The following is a 26,473-nucleotide window of genomic DNA, read 5'->3' as shown; positions in this document are numbered from 1 at the left end:
ACACACAAAATGTTAAAAAAAAACGCCCCTTTGGGCGTAATGTAATAAAAGTTTTTTCTTTCCTTTCCATAATTTTGATAACAAATAAACAAGCAAAATAAGAAAATAATTTTGAAATGTTGGTGTTGGTTTGAAAGTTTTCCTCCGAAAATAAACGTAGGATTTTATTTAATTTCTCTACACGCAGTTTTGATATTTTGTGTATATCAGCAGGGGCTTAAAGTTATGCATCGCCAGTGAATCTGCAATTTTTTAGTTTAAAATTTGCAGTGAAACAGTAAACAGCTGTGTGTTAATATTTCTGTAATTTTTCTCGGTCTGTCTTGCATTTCTTCTTACAATGTAACTGAACATAAGTAAAGTGTTTCATATAAATTAGTTTAACCGGCTAAGGGTTTGGTCCCAAGATGCATGGTTAAGAAAACGCCTATTGTACATGTATTTCACTTAAATTTTTTTTTTTTTTTAAGTAAGAACTTTCCTTAACCATGCTTTTATTTAGTTCCTTAAAAGTTCGGAAAAATGTAATGACATTTTAAAATTTTAAGAAGGCTGTGTTGTTATTTGATGAATTTATTCGAGATATTTTACATGAGAAAATTACACCAATGTGCAACAAAATTGTCAAATTTTCATTGTGAAGAACAAGCGGCGCATTAGCACCTTTCAGCGCTGAACCTGTCGGTTTTAAGAATGCGCTTAAAAGCTCACGCACTTTCCTTGACGCTCACAGCGGGTTCTCTAGCCCTAGTTGCATTTTAGCGTTCTTGTAACCGCCAAAAAAAGTTAACGCCAAATATCGCCAAGAGAGTTAAAACTTTTCCTGGTGCGTGAATGTAACTTTCGTGAGCAGCAAGTGAGCAGTGACGTTGCATCTTGCTAGGACGAATTGTATACAAAGGTTTGGGAAACCAATGTCCATTTACTTATCAAAACTTTGTATATCATGTTGCGTAGCAACTTCTAACGTGTTACTGAAGTCCTCTAGTGAAGGGATGTGAAATTTAACCGAGCTTATCGAATCGCATCTTTATTAAGGATCGCATCTACAAGTTTAAATTTTCTGCATATAATGGGGAAAAGGTAAACTGCTTTATTAATAGTTGTTTTAATGTAAAACGCATTTCTAATACTTGATTCATCATTTGTAAAAGTGTATAAAAAGGTAATACTATTGTATAATACGTTTAGAATACTTTTCAACTGTTTGATTTTCAGTGTAAATGATTTTGAGACTGTCCTCTTATGAAACATTTTCTGTAAATAATTTTAAAAATTCGCCGTAATGTTTTTTTGCGTCGTAACTATACATTTAAAAGTACGTCAATACGAGCTCAAAATTCTGTTTTTGAAGGCTTAGTTGTTCTTATCATCTGTGTTGTAGTAGTTGCTTATTTGAACTATATATGTACTATATTATGTATCACTGTACAAGTTATTTATGTATTTGGAGTTTAGTTAGTTGCAGCTTCATAAGTTAGAATTTTATGTATCACTGTACAAGTTATTTATGTATTTGGAGTTTAGTTAGTTGCAGCTTCATAAGTTAGAATTTTTTCTTCGGTCGTAAAAATTATTTTGTGCCTACTTCGTAAATTGTTTGACCCAAACTAAATTTCTTTGAACCATTAAATTTTTTCCCAGAAAAGAGGGAAGTTTCTATATTTTTAAATTAACTTGCTGAGCAGTTGAAAATAAAGCAAAAATATTGTATATTCTAAATGCAAGAGTGATAAATAAAAAAAAATAAAAAATTGTGTCTCTTTGGAGGAGACGCTGATTTTTTTTAATAATTAGGAAAGAACCAAATTAGAAAACTTTATATAGCTGAGTTAAAATGTCCAAGACTTTTCTAAATACTTACCGCTAGCGGTCCTTAAATCTCGCAGTGATTGTCATTTACTTTGATTAATAATGTTAATATGATTTATACTTTTCTAGTATAAGTTTGGCTTTATTGATTCATTTATTCTTATAAACACATAAAAATATAGTTTTATTACCATTTTTTATGTGCATAATTCTGGAGGTACTAAACTAATATATAGAGAATTAGAGAATGTACTTAATTTTTTTTTTTTTTTTTTTTACTCTTGTATCATACTTGAAGCCTTGCTGGAATATGGACATTTTATTACTTGTTACATTTACTTGTTGGTATTGCATTAATTCATTAATTAAACTCAAATTGAAGAGATCTGTTTAGTGATTGCTTCTATTTAGCTGTAATATTAAATACCATAATTAAAAAATGAAATTTTTGTTTTAAATGATCTTCTAGCTTCAGAAATGAACTCCAAATTAACCTGAAAAATGAACTGTGTATTATGTTTTTCCTTATGCTTTATTATTTCCTTTATAATTTAATTATAAAGGTACATATATGAATGAATGCTATAAAATACATATGTATATATATTAAATTCTTAACCCTTTGTTGCTCAGTGTTCCACTGCATGGAACACCCAACTTGAATCGCTTCTGAAACTGTTAAATTCAACCATAAATGAATAAAAATGCCTTTATAATATACTTTGAACTTCTCTTTTTAAATAGTCGATGGCAGCACATCACAAGGAGACCCAGAATTTTCATTTATGATATGTTATTAAAATCTACTTATTTTCTATATTTTTTTGGTGATACAAAAAAATTTGTTTGAAAACTAATTTCTGTATAATTTTGATGGCTGTACTCTATATTATTTGTTATATATTTTTTTATATTTTTCATACAAAAAGCATGCGCAGAATCATTGAATAAAACAGGGTGTTCCATTAGCAGGAACACTGCGCCTTTAGCGATCTCATGCTATTACGCCTCACAACATCTGTCTTAGGAGAAAACATCTGTTGTATATGTTTTCTATTTCCGTTGTTTTGGGGAAATGAATTCAAACAAAGCAGTCTTGAGGGATGAGGTGTGGTTTGTGCTATGAAAGCCCTAACATGCTCATCTTGAAATTTTTGCGAGTAATTTTCAGGCGGGATTTTTATCAGTAGCTCGAGTCATCTTTACTTAGAGCTGCACAAATTTTTTGCTGTTGCTTTTTTGTCTCATTCCTGTTTATTATCAATAATTTGTGTAGATTTTTTTTTTTTTTTGTGTATGTATATCTTATAGCTTATTTTTCTTTACTGTTAGTTTTAATTGTAGTTAATTTTTTATTATTAATTTTCCATAAATGGCTCGGAGAGGTCTAGCTCTTTCCGAAGTGCTAAAAGTGCTTCATGAATTACCCTCTTATTCTGAATTAGAGCATGAAGATAGCAACGATAATGAGATATATGCTCCTGAACCACTTGTGTAATCCTATTACACGGGCAGTCATAGAAAGCTGTCCGGGTGCCCTGTCCTGCTGTCACCTTAGTAATCATATTGTGATATGTTGGATGAAACTCATTTATTTGATGAGAAGGTGATGATCCATCTTACCCAGGCCCCTCTACGCAGCCTCAAGTTTTTACTTGGAATTCTAAACATATTGTTGCATGGAACAAGAAGTCGCACAAAACAAGTTTTGTGTTCAAAACCTGCAAAATTGGTTTGTGCTTCTATCAAAAAGGTGCGACATGCTTGAACAATTTCAAAGCTAAGAAATCGAAAAATTTGTAAATATCTTTGTATATAGGACTTGTGTATATACATATATTTATCTTATTTATCCATATTTATTCAAGAATGTTGTGTATATCCAGAACACCATGTATACAGTCATAATACAGTGTTTTTTCATTACTATAAAAATGCTCCTACTCATTTCCGTGCTTCACTGCAATGCTCGCTTAGTCGTACTTTTAAAATCTCTGGCGGCGCAGTGTTTCACCTAATGGAACACCCACAGAATTAAAACGGTAAGTGCAATTTATACAAAATTTTACCTGATTAATCTTTGGATTATGGTAACTTGGCGATTTGTTGGCGAAAATTTGGCGAACAACTCTGCTACAGCAACCCTCTAGTTTTTTTTTTCACCTCCATTTTGTCTTCACGAAGTAAAGACATGTTTCTTTTCTTTTTATTTACTGAACACTTTTTCCAACAATCTGCTATCCGAATTATGCTTATGCTAGAAATTTTATGGAACAAAACTGCTTAATCATGACAAATATTAACTGCCAAATTGGGAAAAAGTGCAGAATCGCAAACTCCTTGCCGCGTTTTTCAGAATTGCGTATACACATAAACCATGTACACGTCGACTTATTTTTACTTAAAAAAACATCCCAGAATTGCACAAAAATGGCATTTCACACACTCTTAACTTTATCCATCTACACTGCTATTTTCTCATAAATTACAAAAATTTGCACGAAAATGCAGGAAAATTTTGTGAATCTTTAAACTCGGTAAAAAGCACATATATGAAATTACCTGATCGCGAAAAAGTATATACCCTTTCCAAGGATTAACATTTCCACGTATAAAATAAATAAAATATCCAAAAACTTTTACCTCTAAATTATCTATTATATTATAAACGTCACCAACGAATTTATACCGCAAACATTAAAAATGGTTACAAATACTTAGTGTCAAATATTTAAATTATTTCCATGCACGTTTACTTCAACTGAAACATATACCAAATTGCTACAAACATAAAATTCACAAAATAACTATCATTTAATTAAAATATAACTAAATCATGTACACGTCGACTTGTTTTTACTTATAAAAACATCCCAGAATTGCAAAAAAAATGGCATTGCGCACACTCTTCACTATATCCATATACACTGCTTTTTTCTCATAAATTAGAAAAATTTCACGAAAATGTATGAAAATTTTGTGAATCTTTAAATCCGGTAAAAAGAACATATATGAAATTACCTGATCGCGAAAAAGTATATACCCTTTCCAAGGATGAATATTTGCACGTATAAAATAAATAAAATATCCAAAAACTTTTACCTCTAAATTATCTATTACAAACGTCACCAACAAATTCATAACGCAAACATTAAAAACGGTTGCAAATAATTAGTGTCAAATACTTAAATTATTGCCATGCATGTTTATTTCCACTGAAACGTATACTAAATTCCTACAAACATATAATTCACAAAATAACTATCATTTAATTAAAATATAATTAAATTAAAAAACACTACTTAAAATATAAATAAGCACATACATTAAATTAATAAAAATTAGCTTACAATCCTAATTACTTTAAACTAAATCATTGCTAATAACAATTTTCCAATAATACCATATTACTTTATTTACTCCTTACATTTAGAACAACGCATGAAAATAATATCCTCAAATAATTAAAAATACTAACTTACCTAATCTTCTTCAGAATCTTGATTACGTGGCAGATAAACTTTTCGGCTGATCTTTACAATATGGTAACTGGTAGTTTGGCGACATTTTGGAGGCGATAAAGGTTACTACCTGGGACTTTGGTAATAATGTGAGCAGTACTCAGTTCCGATTATGCATTATTTTGTGTGAGGGAAATGAGAGATCATGTGATATTAATGGACGAATTATGGTTCTTTAATCGGAAAAGGGGGGAAATCGGGAAAAAATCAGGAAATTTTGTATTTGCCTTTATTCTGTGTTGTGTGAAACAGCGTTCGTTAATTTTTGGATCCCATGGCCCTAACTGAAGTGAATTCGAAATGGGTATTTAGTGGGATTGAAAGGGGTATTAAGTGTTTCTTTAAGGTTGTGCGAGATAGAAGTAAAGATGTTTTATTAAGTTATTTATTTTACCTGGTACCTTGGTGTGAACTCTAAATATGATTTTAAAGATCGTGAAACAGAAATAAGAAAAGTTTATCGGACACGTAATCAAGATTCTGAAGAAGAATAGGTAAGTTAGTATTTTTAATTATTTGAGGATATTATTTTTATGCATTGTTCTAAATGTAAGGTGGAAGTAAAGTAATTTGCATAAACGTGCATGGAAATAATTTAAATATTTGACACTAAGTATTTGTAACCATTTGTAATGAAGTAAAGGTATGAATTAGTTAGTGACGTTTGTAATATAATAGATAATGTAGAGGTAAAAGTTTTTGGATATTTTATATATTTTATACGGGAAAATGTTCATATTTGGAAAGGGTATGTACTTTTTCGCGATCAGGTAATTTCATATGTGTTCTTTTTACCGGGTTTAAAGATTCAGAAAATTGTTATGCATTTTCGTGAAATTTTTCTAATTTATGAGAAAAAAGCAGTGTACATGGATATAGTGAAGAGTGTGCGCAATGCCATTTTTGTGGAATTCTGGGATGTTTTTTTAAGTAAAAATAAGTCGACGTGTACATGATTTAGTGATATTTTAATTAAATGATAGTTATTTTGTGAATTTTATGTTTGTAGGAATTTGGTATACGTTTAAGTTGAAGTAAACGTGCATGGAAATAATTTAAATATTTGACACTAAGTATTTGTAATGCTTGCGGTATGAATTCGTTGGTGACGTGTATAATATAATAGATGATTTAGAGGTAAAAGTTTTTGGATATTTTATTTATTTTATATGTGGAAATGTTCATATTTGGAAAGGGTATAAACTTTTTCGCGATCAGGTAATTTCATATATGTTCTTTTTACCGGGTTTAAAGATTCAGAAAATTGTCATGTATTTTCGTGAAATTTTTCTAATTTATGAGAAAAAAGCAGTGTACATGGATATAGTGAAGAGTGTGCGCAATGCCATTTTTGTGTAATTCTGGGATGTTTTTTTAAGTAAAAATAAGTTGGCGTGTACATGGTTTATGTGTATGTGTTATTTTGAAAAACGCGTAAGGAGTATGGTATTGTGCACTTTTTCCCAATTTTGCATTGAATATTAGTCAGGATTAAGCAGTTTTGTTAGATAAAATTTCTAGCATAAGTGTAATTCGGCTAGTAGATTGTTGGAAGAAGTGTTCAGTAGATAAAAAGAAAAGAAACATGTCTTTACTTCGTGAAGACAAAAGGGCGGCGGGAAAAAAAAAATAGAGGGTTGCAGTAGGAGAGTTGGTTGCCAAATTTTCGTCAAAAACACGCCAAGTTACCATAATGTAAAGATCAACCAACTTTTCATATAGATTAAATAATCCAGTAGTCAACTGGCATTCTATTCACCCACTAATAAGAAATTAATAAAATTTCCCCCATACTCAAACGACTTTCAGCAAACCATGTACCCTTCCTTACACTCCGTTTCACAAAATGTCCATTTTCACCAGATTTCTTGCACAGCGATTCAAACTTATCTGTAATATCTTTCCTTTCACACAATCTCATTTCATTCCCACATGTTGGACATTCATACTTATCCGCAATTAATCCTACACTCATACACCATTCAACCAATTCTTTTGAATTATCAGATAAACGCATTAAAAATTTAGAATTCACTTTAGATAGCGCCATGCAATTCAAAAATTAATCAATACTCTTTCACACAACACACAATGAAGCTTAATACAAAATAATATAGTACTACAGATATTTTTCCAAATTTACCCCCTTTTCCGATTAAAGAACTGTAATTTGTCCATTAATGTCACATGACATATCTCATGATCTCTCATTTCCCTCACACAAAATAATGCGTAATCGGAACTGTGTACTTCTCACATTATTCCCAAAGTCCTAGGTAGTAACCTTTATCGCCTCCAAAATGTCGCCAAACTACCTGTTACCATATTCCAAAGATTAGCCTTTTACCTGTATAGGCCTAGATAGACTGCATACAACTTTTTTTGTTGAAATTCGGACTTTAAAGTATAGTGCACCACAAAGGGTTAATTGCCTTTTGAAATACTGAAGTAGTAAGAACCATCTATGACTTGGTATATACATAAAGTGCAATGGAATGCCATTCTTTTGTTTCTTGATTGTGTTTCATAGTTATATGTAAATTTTCAAATCCTCAGAGTAATGCTTAATAAGTTATGTATTAATGAAAATAACATAAATTTTATTTATGTGTGTATTTCCACTTTGGAAAAAGAGAGGGAAACTTAATTTTTTTACAGATTAGCCATTATATCTGTAATGAAAGTATCTTTCTTTTCCTTCTACGAAATAAATTATTCTTGGAAAGGGTGCAATATTTCCTGAAAGCTTTTTTTTGGTCCCAGATATTGGATATTTCATCTCGTGTTTGAAATGATCAGGTCTTATTAAGAGGGGAAGATCAAAACCCATATTCCCAGAAAATATTAATAAAACATGAAAAAGCCAAGATGGTAGAGTTTTGAAAACTTTGGTAAGAAACTTATTAGAATTAATATTGTTAACTAAAGATGATAAAATTTGAATGAATATAAAAGGCTTTGAGAAGATCTAGTTCAAATGGAGAAACTTTGTGATAATTTTTGTATAGCCAAAATTAAGACCATGATAAGTGACTAGTTATGATTAGCTATCCAATATTTGTTTATTTTTGCTTTTTGAACATGTCATGCACCTTGATGTGAAATTCTAACAAAAGTTTAGTTTGATTGATAATTGTCAAACCATGCTAACAAGATATGCTTTATATTGCTCATGAACCTATCGAGAAAACTGATTGCTGAATTCCTAAAGATCTTATCTCTGATCTTTAGGAATTCAGCAATAAATTTTACTGATAAGTGAGAAAATCACCTGAAAGTTTGTGGAGATACTGAGCAAATTTTTAACTGATAGAAGAATGAAATAGGATGACAAGGTTGTAGGGATTTATTTCTAATAGTAAATTTTTTTATTAATTCCTTATTAATAGTAATGGGAGAAATCCTCTGTCAAAGCCAACCAATGTCAAATACTAGAGTTCCTGAGAAATAAAAGATTCTGAATCTTGAGAGCATGATATGCATAAAAACAAAAGGGAGCCATTTTTTTATTTAGCAGAGTGACATGATTGTACATGGGAAGGCAAGCAGACAGACAGAGAATGTTTATGGTAAACCAGAGGTGGGTAACCTTTTTACCATGAGAGGCCACATTTAAATTAGGCAGTGGTAAAGGAGGCCGCATAAGTTGATATACCTATAACATTTAACATTAAAAAAAATCATTCATTTGAAAAGTGTGAGTATTGCAGTGGAAGTGAATAAATGTTAATTCAATGGTAAATATGTTCTTTTTCCTTTGTTAAGAAGTTTCTTTTTCCTTTGTTAATCTATATTTTGTTTTCAAGAAAACAGTAACCACAATAAAGTAGCACTTATAGTTAGATTACAGTCACTGCGCATTTTAAAAGTGACCACATTTTCATCAAGACAAAGTGGGACAAATGGAATGAAATGAGAATTGTAATTTAATTATGAAAGCAGACCAATAATTCAAAAAAAGGTATTTTATTGTATACATTCATTTACTTATCTATAAATATAGAAAAATATATTTATTATTAAATATTGGTAACTATAAAATTATTTGTAAAAAAACTATAATTTTAATATTATGTTTTTTAATGAATTTAAAATTTTATTAAAAAATGTTACTATTCGGTTTCGAGGGCTGTAAAAAAATTGCAGCGAAAATGTATGAAGGTGCCAAATCTAGCAAACGCGCCCATTTAACAGCACGTCAAATCTATCGTACGCGCTGATTTCAGATTGCGTAAGTTTATATAGGTCTATATTTCTTAAGACGCCATTGAAATACTAGTTTAATTTTTAAATCCTTTTTTGATATCCTATGCATTTAACAATTTGGGAATTGCCCATGGTGAAAACTCGGCAATAGAATTTTGGGTAAAGGGCAGAATCACCCACTGCTTGACGCGTTTTTAAGAATTGCACATACTCAGTATCCATGTGCGCATCGACCTATTTTCACTTAAAAAAAATCCTAGAATTGCACACAAATGGCACTGCGCACACCCTTGACTTTATCTATGTACACATCGACCTATTTTCACTTAAAAAGTAAAAGAAAATTGACAAAAATCCAATTGTTTTTACCCTTGTAAAAAGCGGCAAACAAATAAGTGAGCGATTCTGCACTTTACCGAGAATATTTTCAAAGAAAAGACATCATTCATTATAGAAAATTACGTTTGAACAACCAATGAGATGAAATTATTCTTTAGCGATAAGTCGGTAGCGAAATAGCGATGCAGCCATCCAATCAGTTATGTTTAGAAATTTTTATATAAATTATAATGATGATCTGAAATAGTTATTTACTCTTATTCAGTCATGTTTAGCCTTTTTCATATAAATTATACTAATAAAAAAGTATTATATGAAATTAAACTTTCATCTAAATTAAAACATCAATCTTAAATGGTTATATACTATATACTTCCTTTCTTCCCGCAATTATTAGGGTTGCCGCAATTATTTTTGGCAGTATTGGCATCAACAATAGTTTGGTGATTTTTTATGGCCCTCGAAACCGAATAGTACTAAAAAAATTATGGTTTTCTTTCACGGTTATATTTTTTATCCGAGTGAATACTTTACAATAGATTTGGATCATTTATCAAAATGTCGGGAAATTTCTCACATGAATTGATCAAATTATATTTTACGCTTAATAATCAACTGCATTTTTTCAATTGTTCATATTTTATTAATACTAGAAAAAACACGTTCTATTGCTGCATTTGTTCCTGGAAGGGAGAGCGCATGTTCTACAATTTTCAAAATATTTCATAAGGAATATTAGTCTGTTTAAAATGAAGAAAGAACTCCGTCCATTTTTTTGTCTGTTTCCGCATTTGCCAACAACGAATATTTAATTTTTTCTTCAGTAACGTATATTTTTAAAAATGACACCTCATCAAAAAGATCATTTTCACAAATATTATTTTTCGGAAAATAGTTACTAATACAGTCAAAAGTTGTTAATCCAGACTCGTCGGGACTTCGGCTATTCCAGATTATCGATTTTTCCGGATTATAGATCATCAGTTTAAATCTGGTAAGATGGCATGCAGAAATTATAAAATTAAAAATATGAAACCGTAATTTATGAAATAAAGAACAATTATGATCTAAAGGGTATCAAAATTTACAAAAAAAAGTTTAATGTTTATTTGTTTACTTTATTAAACATTTCTTTCAATGTAAGTTGTTTAAGTTGCTTCATTTTATGTGATAATACTTTCTCTTTAATTCTATAAACATACATAATTTCTTCTTCAGTTACAAAGTTCCACTGTTGAAGTCCTATAATTGCTGTGTCGAGAATACCGACTAATTTGTCAGTCGACATTTTTTCGTTTTCAATAACCTCTGTCACTTTCTTGACTATCGGAAGCAAATTATAATGACGAGGAATTTGATTTAAATCATATCAAAGACGGAGTACATCGAGATGAAATACTACATTTAGTAAGGAATTATAAGCCAAATAAAATAAAAACATCTGCCCTGAAGATAAGGATAGTGCTGACAGATCAACTTCCAATTCATTATGTGCCGCTTCGTTTCCCTCCCCCCGCAGAGCAGCGTAAAATTGATAAACAGATTTCAGAATGGTTAGGTAAAGAAAGGATTATGCCTTTATCCATTTTTTTGCAGCAATTCCCCTTTTTGTTTAATGGACTTCGAAACATACTTTCGCTTTGTAGATCCTTTACATATTAGTAAATATATATCGGAAATTCTATTTGACATAATTGAAAGTTCAAGCTTACTTTTATAAAATTGCTCTAACAGTCTGCAAAAAATAAGACGGATCCAATTCGAAGATTGAGGAACAACGCAATCTGCAACATTAACTAAATTAGATAATTTTAGCTTAGCTTATACCGTCCGTTATACATTAAATGCGCATGCGCACACGCATATTCACAGACGTAAAGGTCTCGCATGCACGCGTAAACGACTATGCGTCAACGCGGCGCATGCGCAGAAAGTTTGTAGCTTTGAGGTCAGGATTGTAGATCATTCCGGAATATGGGTGTACGAATTAACAACTTTTGACTGTATATTAAAAAGATTTTTCCACATATTCCCATAAAATCTCCTTTTTTAATGTCACCCAATGAAAATTTTTAATATCCTCGAATTGGACTGTTCATTCTTCAAGATCTTCCAAGCAGTTATTATAAAAAATTCTGATTTCTTTCAAAAAATCAGGTCGTTTAATCGCACCTTATTTTTCCAACCTAGTGATGTCCTTTCGAATAACTAAAGGAACATAATCATTATCAATTCTTTCTTGCAATTTTGTTTTTAAATTATTGATTTCATTTCGTACTTCCGTAATTGAAATTTTGTCCCCTTGAATAATTTTCACAGCATTGTGAAATAATGTAGCTTGGTTGTGGATGAACTGATGCTAAATTTGTGATGTCATTTTCAATAAAGAGCTGCAATATTCTTGGACATTTATCTTGTGATAAAAATATGATTTTAATGGTTCATATATTTTTAAAATATTTTCTACAGGTGATAAAAGAGCTAGCCATCATGTTTTGCTGTAATCAATAATTCTTTTATATTCGATTTCTGCGATTTCACAAAAATCCTTCAAACTTTCAACACGCACAGTGTATATATATAAAAATACGAATAAATTTTTGAATTAATATTTTCAAGATCCACTGGAAGTAAGTCAGATGCTTTTTGAATCTGACTTACTTCCAGTGTCCGTACTGTGTAGAATGTGCGCTGCACAACCTACCTCAATAATTTATTGGTTCAAATGTTCGTTAACTTTCGTAAAAACGTTATTGATGCCTCTTCTAGCATTTCCACCAAAATTTGCGGTAGTGTTACCCTTGCAATAGGCAATACTTTTATTGTTCAAATTATTCTTTTAAAAAAAAAGTACTTATTGAATCAAAAATTATTTATGAAGTTTCACCCGGCAATAAAACAAAATCTAATATTCTAATTTTAATTCCTGTTTCTGAATCAAAAAGTCTAGCAACTGTGAGAAATAATATTAAATCTTTGTATTTGGAAGCTTCATAATATATGGATATAAATGTGCATTTATCTAATTCTTTCTGCAATTGTGAAAATGAATATAGTGAAAAACATTACAAATAATTGCTTCGGTTTTTGTCCTTGCAAATGCAAATTTTTTGTCCTACAATGTTTTGATCATTTGTAACATAGATAGTCAATTGATCTGAAACTTTAATTGTGGTTTATGGTGTGGAAAATAAATAGCCCTTCAGCTATTGCTAGCTATTCCTCCGTTAACAATACATATTCCTTGACGAGACATAACGTTAATAATCAAACACCGCTGAGTAAATCTAACTCGTTACATCGCCTAATTTAGTGTATTCTGCATGAATTTTATATATTTTTTATTTATGTATTTTTATTTCTTTATATTTACTATAATAATTAATAAATAATAGGTAATGTATTTTTACAGTACATTTAAAATAAGAAATGCGGATGTTTTCTAAAAAGCTCGACGATTTTAAAAAATCGGCTCCAAAGAGTGGGACTGTCCAGCCAAAATCGGGACGTGTGGTAACTTTTGTAAAAGTCCTCCTCTCGTAACCTATGTTTACATATGTGATTTTTATTAAATGGTTACTTGTCAACATTGTTGATATATTTCCATTAGTGATAGCTTAGCAATAAGTATCTGACTAGTCATTGTAGCCGTTCACAGCTGTTTTCCATTAAGTGTGGGCCAAATATTTTCCTGTTTGCTTTTTTTTTTTTTTTTTTTTTCATTATTTCAGTTTTATAATTATGAGATCTCTAGGATTTGCTGGGTTATGAAAACAAACTATCGCCTTTTCTCCTGGGTAATGGCTGAAGATTTAAGATTATAATAAATAATTTCCTTTCATCGAAGTTTATCACTTATGAAAGCATACTATGAAATTCGGATATTGATAAGTGAAAATAGAAAAAATAGCATAAAGGAATTGGTTTGAAGGTAGTGCATGTATTAACCATCACAGTCTGATTTGTGTACTTTTCAAGCCTTGAGGGTTTAAAGGCAGTTACAACAGGAGACTGTGTACTGGCAAATTATGATGGAAATGGCAAGTATCTTTTGTCATGATTTGGAAGTGACAAGTATATGTCTCATAAGCATAATACCCTCATAAAAATTTTTTCTTGTATTCTTCATAATGTTTTGAATTTTGTAGTCTGTAGTATTTTTTGTAGCTTCATTAACTTTGAGATTCTGAGACCATTGCTGAAGCTTAATTTTCATAGTAAGGATAAAAAATGACTGTTTGAAAGTATGAATTCAAGTGCATTCCCCCCCCATCAGTGACCATTTGAAAAAAAAAAAAATCAAGTGCATTTTTCCACCCCAGCAGTTTTAATTTATGGGCTTCTAATGAATCATGAACTTGAAATGCATATTTTATGTGTTTATAAAAATACTATATGTAAATTTGACTGCGTTAGACTCAACATAGTATTAAAACAGAAATCTGTAATAGTGGTTACAGCCTTAGCTGTGACTGTAATCATATTAATTTTTCATTTTGTGTTTGTCATATGTGTTAATGATTATTTAAATGAGAAGTATTTTATATATGGCGCTCTTTGTTACAGTATGTGTTGGTGAAACCTATTTCTTGTACAAGGTCTGTTTGTAACTTCATATCTCAAAAAGCTCCAATCAGTTGTAGACTTTTTTCAGGTGAGTAAAAAATTATCTATTTTGTGGCAAAGCTGTATACATAAAAAATTACAGAAGTTAATGAAACCGTTGATATCTTAAGACTTTGCCGAGTTCCACCCCCAATTTTGATGGAGAGCACCGCAAGTTATGGGTCCAAGGGTCTCACCCCTCTTCCCCATCCATCAGCCTCTTGATAGAACTTTCAGCTCAATGCATATTTAGAGTGCCGCCATGTCGCACGAACAGTGTACATATATAAACATCCGTGCCTTATGTGGGATTTGAACCTGGGCCATTTGGTACAGCAGTCAGTATCCTAGTTGGGTAGCCATTTTTGTCTTAAACTCAATTTTAAAAGTTAATGCTTTTAGGATTTTCTAATAATAGAAGTAAGAGAGGCGAAGTTTCTGCAGAAATGCATTATTTTGTCACAAAATTGCTAAAGGAACAATGCTTCAGGTTCTTTTTCAAAACGATTGCTGTGAAATTTCCTTCACAACGAAAACAAAAACTCATTGCAATTAGTTTACTCATTGTCTTTTACAGTAAATATATAGTTAAAACTTAGAACATGTATGTAATAATATGTATGTTTGCAGTATATAGTTTTTTACTGTAAAAGTAATTGTTGTTTTTCTTGCATAAAATTTGTGAAACTGCGGTATGGTGATTGTGATAATACGCAAGTATCATGTAGTATTCCCTTAAAACCTCTTTTGTGAAGCATCCTTTTCCTTAGGCAGCTAGCCCTCAAGTGTTTTGCCATGTTCAAATAACATCAACCCAGATTCAAATCTAAATAAATGGGTAGGCAGCATGGGAGATTTTGGGGTTTTCTCCATGGACAATAGGAATATGAGACAGAATATTAATGCTGTTTATTTTATTTATTATTATTCAGCATGCTTCACTTCTCAATGGCCACTACAGGTCAGTCATGTTATTCTAAGTGTTGCACCAGCAACCTTTTTTGGTTGTTTATCTTTTCAACCTTATTATTAATAAACAGATTTAACATTAGTATATTACTTTTGTTGGGTGTTCCAACTTACACTGTTTGGCTATGTTAGTTATAAAATTAGCAAAAAGGGTTGTTGACCTGTTAGTAACCAAGCTGATAAAATCATTGAACATTGGTAGTTTGATCACAGTTCAAATCTGGGCCAAAGGGCTGGCTGCATGAGAGTCTTTGTGGTCCCTCGCCATGAGTAATATTAGCTATTTCCTTTCAAAATTGTTTCACAAAAATATTTCTTCTGTTAGTTAACTGTCAAGTGTTTTGCGGAAAGGTTATTAATTCTAATGAGACTAGTTGATTTCAGCTATGGTTCATAAGTAATAACATATAATTAGGTTGTAGAGTCGTTAGGTTATTTTAACACTGCAAAAGTGAAAAATGAGCAATGCCCTCGCCAGGACTGGAACCTGGACCTGCTGCCCTTACACTACGAAGGTATGCAGAAAAGAGGAAGAAAATACCTTATATATTCCCCCTTTAAAAAGGTGACTAAAGATTAGAGGCCCACTCGACAGATTCCACTGGTGAAGGGTCATTATCCACCACCTTTTAGTTCGGACATCACATTAGAGTCATTAGGTTATTTTTGATGCTGGAGACGTGAAAAACGAGCAATGCCCTCTCCACGACTCAATCCTGGACCTCTTAAATGTATGCTGAGTGTGCTACCTTTACATTATGAATGCATGCAGGAATGAGGGAGAAAATACCTTGTAATATAAATTACTACAGTCAAAAGTCGTTAATCCGGACTCGTCGGGACTTCGGCAGTTCCGGATTATCGATTTTTCCGGATTATAGATCATCAGTTTAAATCTGGTAAGATGGCATGCAAAAATTATAAAATTAAAAATATGAAACCGTAATTTATAAAATAAAGAACAATTATGATCTAAAGGGTATCAAAATTTAAAAAGAAAAAGCTTAATATTTATTTGTTTACTTTATTAAACATTTCTTTCAATGTAAGTTGTTTTAAGTTGCTTCGTTTCATGTGATAATACTTTCTCTTTAATTCTATTAAACAGACATAATTTCTTGTTTAGTTATAAAGTTCCACTGTTCAAGTCCTATAATTGCTGTGTCGAGAATACCGACTAATTTGTCAATCGAAATATTTTCGTTTTCAATAACCTCTGTGTCACTTTCTTCACTATCGGAAGCGAATTATAATGACGAGGAACTTGATTTAAATCATATCGAAGATGGAGTACATCGAGATAAAAAAACTACGTTTAGTAAGGAATTATAAGCCAAATAAAATAAAAACATCTGCCCTGATTATAAGGATAGTGCTGACAGATCAACTTCCAATTCATTGCGTGCCGCTTCGTTTCCCTCGCCCCGAAGAGCAGCGTGAAATTGATAAACATATTTTGGAATGATTATATAATCAAAGGGTATGCCTTTATCCATTTTTTGCAGCAATTCCACCTTCTGTTTAATGGACTTCGAAATATGCTTTCGCTTTGTAGATCCTTTACATATTAGTAAGTATATATCGGAAATTCTATTTGACATAATCGAATGTTCAAGCTTACTTTTATAAAATTGCTCTAACAGTCTGCAAAAAATAATAAGCCGGATCCAATTCGAAGATTAAGGAACAACGCAATCTGCAACATTAACTGAATTAGATAATTTTAGCTTAGCTTATACCATCCGTTACACATTAAATGCGCATGCGTAAACGTATTATGCGCATGTGCACACGCATATTCGCAGCCGTAAAGGTCTTATGCGCACACGTAAACGCCGTTGACACATGCGCAAAAAGTTTGTAGCTTTGAGGTCCGGATTATAGATCATTCCGGATTATGGGTGTCCGAATTAACGACTTTTGACTGTAATAGTACTAATGAAGGTAATGTAAATTTATAATAGTTACTAATGAATTTCACCATGCCAGTTGTAACATAATTTGATAATGTAATAAATTAATAATTTTTTAGAGAAAGTTTTGATGAAAATTCTATTTATTCTACATTATTTCCAAATACTGTCACCAAATTCAATAAAAGGGCTTTCTGATTATCCGCTCCCATACTGAAATGTTGCAAAAGTATTCATGAGACCAAGCAGTGTGTGGATAAAATAATTATGTAGCAACCCAATGACGTCAAAAATATTTGTATGGCAACCCAGGTATGCGCTTAGGACACAGTTGTTTTGTCATCCACAGTGCCGATGTTGTATGATGCCGAGTTGTGCTATTCTCTGATTTTAAAGTAGTTTATTACCAGTTTTCTTACTTATCCAATTTTTTTGATTGATTGTGCTTATGTGCATTAAGCATTAGACCAGGGATGGGCAAACTTTTTTGATCGTGGGCCAAAAATTGGAAAAAAAAAAGTTTGGTGGGCCAAGATAAATTTTTCTAAACTTTAAAAAAGAATATACAGGTATTACAATTTAAATATTTAATGAGATAAATGAAATTGCGATTTCATTTTTAAAAGAGTCTTATATTGAGGTTCAAAGTGAGATGTACCGATTCTATGGGACAAGGCTAAATGCTCATTTGTCAGTCTACTTCTGAAATAATTCTTTCTAAGGTTCATAGTTGAAAACACTTGTTCATGTATATAAGATGAAGCAAACTTTTCGCTGATTTTCTGGGCATGAGCTATTAAATTTGAGAAACTTACTTTCAATAATAATTTGTAAAACTCTAACTTTGGCATATTTAGAAACAACTGCTTGCGACGATTGTTAGATTGCAAATCTGACCTCACTGCTTCACAATTTACGTTGAAAGGCATGGTAAAAATATCCTGTTCTGTTTGAAGGGCACTGAAATCTTGAAATCTGGCATTTGAACTCAAAATGAAGTTTTTGGAAACCATCTTCATAATTCTTAAGCTTCTCTTCATTTACTGAGGGTGTTAATTTAACCACGGGAAATAAGACAATTCGTTCTTAGCTAGCTGCACAGCAAACAGACTAAGTCTTAATTTAAAAGCTTTGAGATGGGCCTAGATTTTATCGATAAACTTATTTTTCCCTTGCATCTTGACATTCAAGTTGCTCATATGACAAAGAAGACCTGTGAAAAATGCAATGCCCGAAAGCCACTCTGTATCTTCTAACATTTCACACTCCGTAGAACACTGTTTCTCATGGAAGTCATTTGACACAATGTCCTCTCTCGGTTGCTTCTCTGAAGACTGCTGCAGCTTCACTGCAGATGAGACACACTGGTTTATCTTTTACAACTGTAAAAAAATATTTCCAGGTCCATTCACTTCATTAAACGCACGACACTCTGAATCAACTTTACGTTTTTTAGTAGCAATTTTGGGGTTGAAATATTTTACGAATAACCCAAACAAGCACTAGCTAAGCTATACTTTTAATAATTTCAACTCTGTTCACAGTGATGCTATATGTCTGCTATCTTTTTATACGCAATCAATAATATTAGAACTCGTGCCAAAATAAAAAGCTGCTGGCTGGAGTTTAAAATGCGTGGTCTGCCACATGTGAGGTCTTAGTTCACTCATATTGGATTTATCCCATATGTCTGCTGCCCGAGAAAGAGATAACGCTTGTTGGTGCCAATCTACAGCTATAACTAACAAAGAACTTCCGCTTTTAACACTTTACCGATTGAAAACTGTCTGTGCTTGCTGTTTCTGTTGATTTATGTTTTGTAGAACAAAAATAGAGGAAGTAAAAAGATCATCAGTCCTTTGTAAAAAAGGAAGGGAAAAATAATGTTCGCAACTTTTCAGTGGGGTTGTGGATTATCAGAAAGTACCAGAATGAATGTACAGGTACATTTGCCAATGACGAGTGTTTGTTTTATAGCAGTTCAATATATTATATTACATTTCCTTCCTACCTTTATATTATCAAATTTTATTGTCATATTTGAAGTTGCACTGTTTGTTTTCTTTAAACCAGCCAGTGTTTATGTTCTTAAGCATGTACGTTGGTTTATTTTGCATGGTGTCATTATTGAAAATATTTGTTATAAATGTAAATTCTGCTTATTTTCTAGTACTTTAGATGAATTATTAGTATGTAGTAGTGTTCTCAGTGTTCAAGTTATACTTGAAAGACTGTGCGAGTGATGTTTAATGAACTAATGGTCTGCAAGTTTGAAGAAAGTGTGATAAACTTTCAAACTTAGACTCCTTAGCAAAACTTACAGATCCTTTAGCAGACCCCTCAACCCCTTAGCAAACATTAAATTTATTTTGAATATAATTTACATGAAACATGAATTTAAGCACAGGCATATTTTCCCCTTGAAATTGCAAAGCTATTCATTTGGCTCAAAATGTTGTATTCCCCATATGATTGATTTTATATATATTACTTGCCAAGTACCTCACTGAAAATGTATGTATTTATTTTTGAGTATTTTAGGTTCATTACTAGGATGCAATAGTGTTCCCAATGATCAAGTTATATTGAATGAATGGTGAACTAGGAAACATTCTTAAGCACATTTGTACAGTTAATTCCCAATGAATGTCATGCATTTAATATTTCACACATCTAAATGTAATGGACAGTACAAGGCTAAACACAATTAAAAACTACAAAATCTTGAAAAGGGAGATCTTGTTAAAAACCAGTGGTTATGTCAGTAAACAAAAATACTAAAATGGATTTATTTTGTGCTGTTTTATTTCCATTTTAGAATAATATAACCCAGAGTAAACTGAAATACAATCAGCTATACAGAAATTCCTCTGACTTAAAAATTAGACTTATGGCCTTCAATGTCATATCCCATACACATAGATTGAATTCATTTTGTTCACTTATGATAGAATACTTCCATAGCTTAGAAGTAGTTGCATCTTTTGTATGTCTTCTGGTATATCATTTGAGATTTTGAAATTAGACTTAAAGTGTGAAAACACAAGAACATTAAAGCCAGCTGATTATTGAAAAATCAAAGAAAAAGATCTTAAGTTTATATTTTATCACTTTCTTCTTCCATTTCAAAATATGTATGGAGGATAAAGTAAGAGAGATTTTCATTTAATCTTTTGTTATTTTTCTTTCTAAGCATTCTTATTAGAGTATTCTAAAACAATAATTCTGTTATTAATTCTGCATTCTGAAAGATTAAAATTTGAGATAAAAGTGATTATGGTAGCAATAGGTATATTGGAAGAATTTGTTATAGCAGTTACATTGTTTTATGAAAGGTAATCAACACCCAGGGCTTAACTTCTAAAATTAGAAATGCTGGAGTCCTGTGAAAGGCTGTCAGGGAAGTTAAACCAACAAAATAATAAATACTGAAATGAAATAACATATAAATAAAATTAAATAATTAAGTGAAATTAATGATAAGCAGTTAAATAATAAAATACCGGAGCTCATCTAATTTGGGGCTGCAGCTGTAATTGCTGTTTTACTTAAAAACTGGACATTTCTGTAAATGGCTGCAGCATCTTACACTTGTAAGAACAGGATGGCTTATCAGGCAACCTGCTTTAATGATAATCTCTGAATGCGGCTGACCTTGCCTGTAAAGCAGCTTGGAGACTGAATGGTAGAAAACTGAATTTATGCAAATATCTATTTGATAGTTTTGTTGTTTCTTGTGAGCAGCATGTAGCTGTGAATTTATCTTTTAGACTTGTTAAAAAAATAGTATAAGAAGTAATGTCTATATGGTAGAAATTGTAGCCAGTGTTACATAGTGAATATCTCAAGCATAATTGAAGTTTTTGCTGACTAGTGCATTTTCTGTTGTACCTGTGAAGGCCTGTGTCTTTAGACTGCTGTGTTGTCAAAATGTTTTGAACATAATACTTTTATAAACGAGTAGATTCATGAAGAGTTGAAAAGGCCTAGTCACCCCTCCTAATAATAGCTAAAGAGGTTAAAGAATAACGACAGTTCATACTACACTGTATGATGAGCAGACAGTATTGAAGGTGGTAGAATGAGTTATTACCACTAGCGAGGAGGAGCCGTTCATACATTATTGTGTAGTCAAGGTGAAAGCTTATGCCTCAAGCAAAAAGAAGGTAAAGAAAAATAATATTTTGATTGATAAGCAATGTAATAGAAACATACTAGTTGGAACTTTTAAAATTAGATAAAACTAAGTCTTAAATTACAGTTAATTACCAGTAATATCAGTTTCCTAAAATGTATATAAAATTTTAAACAAATTTTATGTAACTTTTAGAAAACTGATATTGATCTCTGTCCATCACTGAGAAAATATATTTATGCTGAATTTTGTATAGGCTAGTAATACAGTATAATATTGCTTGCCATTTAACCAATTGGAATATTGTGTCTTGACGAAAACAAATCTCAAATATATGGAGTTTTTGCTAGTCTTAGGTTACATTTTGCCTAATTTTTTAAGTATTGCGTTGGTGGCATAATTATTAAGAAGCAAGTGGATCATAATCAGTGATATTTCAAAGTTTATGTTTCTGTATTGTTTGAAGTTGGCTGAAAGTTCTTGATTACGAGTTATAAATAGAAACATACCTTTTAAAAGGGGAAATGTCTGCTATTGCTGAATGTTGAAGGCTGCAAGAGCATGAAAATATTATTAAAAGGCTGCATATATTATTATTCAATTGCTTATATTATTGTAAAAATATTATTAACAAAACAGAAGCTCATGTACTATGCTTTTGATTAAATGCTTAATGCGGTAAAAGTATATTTTAGGGTACCCCTTGGCGATTTTTGGCGGTACATGGATACCGAGTTTGTGCAATTCTTTGACTTATTATTTTGGCTTACATAACGGCGATTTTCGCCCAAAAATACCCACTACACAAAACGAAAATAACAAGACAAAGAATTGCACAAACTCGGTATCCATGTACACATCGACCTGTTTTCACTTAAAAAAAAATACAAGAATTGCACAAAAATAGCATTGCGCACTCCCTTGACTATATCCATATACACGTCAACCTATTTTCACTTAAAAAAAAAATCCAAGAATTGCACAAACTTGCATTGTGCACTCCCTTCACTTTGTCCATGTACACATCAATCTATTTTCACATAAAAAGTCAGAGGAGCACCCAATTCTACAATACAGGCAAACAAAAAATACATAATCTCAATAAACTACATTTTAAACTAAACAATAAAATAACATAAAAAAGGGAAAACATGTAATACATTTAAGCGCTACAAAAAGCAAATATCCACTTACCCTATTGCCCACCAGCGGCCGAGCGGTAAAGTCGCTAAACACTGGTAGTTCGGTCCGAGGTTCGAATCCCGTGAACGGGCTGGCTGCGTGGGCGTTTTCGTGGTTTTCCCCATGTGTAACATGTATACGAGCCAGTTTCCCTTGATAAAGTCCTCCACGAAGGCATCCCTCCCCTTAGGCAGATAGCCCTTGTGTGCTTTGCCATAACTCAACACACAAACACCAACACCACTTACCCTGTTTAGAAGTTCCTTTGTCTTTAGTTTCCGGCACACAAAATTCCTTAACAGCATCCAAACACTTCCTAAAATTTTCTGAACACGAATCCGTTTCTGACTCAAATCCATCTAAACGATTTTTACGTTCGACTAGACGCATATCCTTCCTACGTACAGGACATTTATAATGGCTACTAAGTAAACCTTCATTTACACACCAGTCAATTAATGCTCTTTTTCCCTTTCATTCCAAATTGTACAGAAACTTCAAATTAATCTTACTACATTCAGCTATTCTACCATCTAAACAATAAAACCAACGCACACCACAAAAGTGCTTACAAAACATCCCATGATTCAAAATTTCCCAGAATCATGCACCCGACTACCTCACTTAGGGTTTGCACAGCATTCAACTACTCGGGCTACCATAAATGAAACAACAACTTCGTCATAAATGAAACAACAACTTCGCCATAAATGAAACAACTTCGCCCTAATAAGGGGTACCTTAAAGTCTACTTTAACTCTATGCTTTTCATGATGTAATATATACTATTTCCTTATTAAAGGATAACTGAAAATAGATAATATATTACAGTACAGTCAAATACCGAAAACCTGCGTTGCCTCTCAAAATATAAACATTCAGTTTATAGGTTCCAGAAACCGCAGCATTGAGTACGAAATATCAAAGAAAAAATACTTACTTAATAATGACATCATGATTATCGAATAATAATGAGTCAGAATGGAAATACCAAATTGTTGACATCGCGATAAAAGTTTTTCCCCCTCTAATCTGCATCGAGGTAAAAAAGCAGATGATTCATTCAACTCTTCTTTCAAGTTTACGATTCACATTGCTGTATTTTCTGAGCTTTGTTACTTAACGAGATTATTTAGTGCTGCCTTCTTTTTTTATCTGGATATTTTGTGAATAAATTAAGAATATTTTTAATTTCAGCCCTTTTTAATACAGTTACAGATAAGAAACCCACTCATTATTTTACTGCATGCAATGTTGAAAACGTAAACACGTTGCATTGCTGGTAATGCAAAAAGTGCAAATTTTGCAAAAGATGGAGGCAGGTTCTACTCCTTGGTTTATAGCAGAATCGTATGGAATCGTGACACGATTGTGTATGATACAGTCAAAAGTCGTTTATCCGGACACCCATAATCCAGACCTCAAAGCTACAAACTTTCTGCGCATGTGTCAACACATGCATAAAGGTATCATATGCGCATGCGCTACACATGCGCGTTTACGTTTGCGCATGCACGTTTAATGTATAATGGACGGTATAAGCTAAGCTAAAATTATCTAATTATCTATTTCAGTTAATGTTGCAGATTGCGTTGTTCCTTAATCTTCGAATTGGATCCGGCTTATTATTTTTTGCAGACTGTTAGTGCAATTTTATAAAAGTAAGCTTGAACTTTTGATTATGTCAAATAGAATTTCCGATTCTGGAGCTGCCAAAGGATCTATCTACAAAGCGAAAGCATGTTTCGATGTCCATCAAACAAAAAGTGGAATTGCTGCAAAAAATGGATAAAGGCATATCCTTTGTTTTTCTAACCATTTCGAAATCTGTTTATCAATTTCACGCTGCTCTCCGGGGGAAGGGGGACATCACGGCGCGCATTGAACTGGAAGTTGATGTATGAGCACTATCCTTATCTTCAGGGCAGATGTTTTTATTTTATTCGGCTTATTATTATTTACTAAATGTAGTATTTCATCTCGATGTACACCGTCTTTGATATGATTTAAATCAAATTCCTCGTCATTATAAATATTACGAATGCACATCAAATAGTTTTCTGGTTGCTATTTTCTAATTTCGACTATGCTTAATGTATGCTTTACGCATGCATGCGTTGAAAGAAATGTTTAATAAAGTAAACAAATAAATATTAAGCTTTTTTTTTTGTAAATTTTGATACCCTTTAGATCATAATTGCTCTTTATTTCATAAATTACGGTTTCATATTTTTAATTTTATAATTTTTGCATGCCATCTTACCAGATTTAAATTGATGATCTATAATCTGGAAAAACCAATAATCTGGAATCGCCGAAGTCCCAACGAGTCTGGATTAACAACTTTTGACTGTATTAGTAACTATTTTCCGAAAAATAATATTTGTGAAAATGATCTTTTTGATGAGGATTAAAGACTTGTGACTGTATACGGATTAAAGATTAAAGACTTGTGACTGTATACGGAAATATAAAGAAAAGCTATTGAAATTTTACAGCAACAGTGATTCTAACACCGGAATCCGAAACCGGAAATCTTTGCATGAGGTGAAATTGGGAAACCTCGATGCTGTATACATATAATACAATGAATAATATAATCAATTTATATTTATAAATTGAATTTATAAATTATTTATATAATATAATCAATTTATATATGTAATAATAATTTAATGCATATAATAAATTATTGCAATAATGTATATAATAATTTAATTAAATGTATCTAATATGCTTTATTTATTTTGCACTTTTAGTCTGAATATTATGATTTATCTTTTCTGTCCTGAAATCTGCAAAATCCTAAAATCCGCACAACCTCTGGTCCCAAACTTTGTGGATTTCTGGACTTCTACTGTATTAATTTTTTAGGGCATCATTAACCAAGTATGAGTTTGATGCTTTTTGTCTGTTATTGTTATTTTCAGGTTTAGTAAAATTGTGCAAATTTTGGATATATTTTTGATATTTATGTATTAGCACAACTACTTTCATAGAAGTCAGCAACCATGGGCATAAACATTTTATTGTTCAGAGGCCAATATTTAGAGTAAAGAAGCCATCGTAGGACAAGACACTTTATTTACATGAATAATGAATAAAAAGATCACACAAGAAATCATACTGAACATCACATAGCAAATAACATCTCACCATCTCCATACGCTCGAAGCTCCAATGACGAATGTGTCGGTAGAAGAGACAGCTGCGCCATCATAATTAATACGCATGCGCATAAGAAAAAACGTTCGCTTGCCTCTACCCAACACACCCCTCCTGCAAGCAACATTTTTTCAATACAAACAATATATAACACATTACATTAAGAAATCAAGGAAATTACTTTCAATGTATACATTAATTTTTCTTCACTGACACTCTTAGTAAGAAAATCTTCAATCATATTATCAGTTTGTGAATATTCCAACTTAATGACATTGTCCTTTGTTAAGTCCTTCATAAAATGGAAACGTAAGTTCATGTGTCTGGATTTCGTAGAAGATCTGGCACAGTTGATCCACTGGATGGCAGCTTGACTGTCTGTATTCAAGACCACTGCACCATTCAAAAATTGTTTACATTTTAATTCTGATAATAAATTTACAGTTCAAATAATATCCTTACAAATTTCAGAAATAGAAAATAATTCTGCTTCACAAGTAGACAGACTAACACTTCTCTGCTTACGACATTTCCAAGAAATCAATGAATCACCTAGTAAAATAGTACCACCAGAAAATGACTTACCATTTTCTGCATTTCCCCAGCTAGCATCAGCATATGCATTT

At 31.8% G+C, this 26,473-nt stretch overlaps 1 protein-coding gene across 2 annotated transcripts in view; it reads left to right on the top strand.

The window, feature by feature from the left end:
• Nucleotides 1–798: 798 nt before the first annotated feature.
• The window catches only part of LOC118201694 (3 beta-hydroxysteroid dehydrogenase type 7-like), a 51,734-nt gene continuing 26,059 nt past the window's right edge, over nt 799–26,473 (top strand). The window contains exons 1-2 of one of the 2 annotated variants that reach the window (XM_085808429.1): nt 801–1,083; nt 14,445–14,532. The gene's annotated coding sequence lies outside the window, so the exon portion shown is untranslated. Of the gene's footprint in view, nt 1,084–14,444; nt 14,533–26,473 lie in introns of both variants that reach the window. The other variant, XM_085808430.1, reaches the window with a different exon arrangement.

The sequence above is a fragment of the Stegodyphus dumicola genome, chromosome X1 (genome assembly GCF_044657685.1).
Source record: "Stegodyphus dumicola isolate Sdum_Otavi_A_Nest chromosome X1, ASM4465768v1".
Taxonomy (NCBI): domain Eukaryota; kingdom Metazoa; phylum Arthropoda; class Arachnida; order Araneae; family Eresidae; genus Stegodyphus; species Stegodyphus dumicola.
Note: the sequence above shows the minus strand (reverse complement) of the source record. Positions and strands in the feature narration are given on the sequence as shown.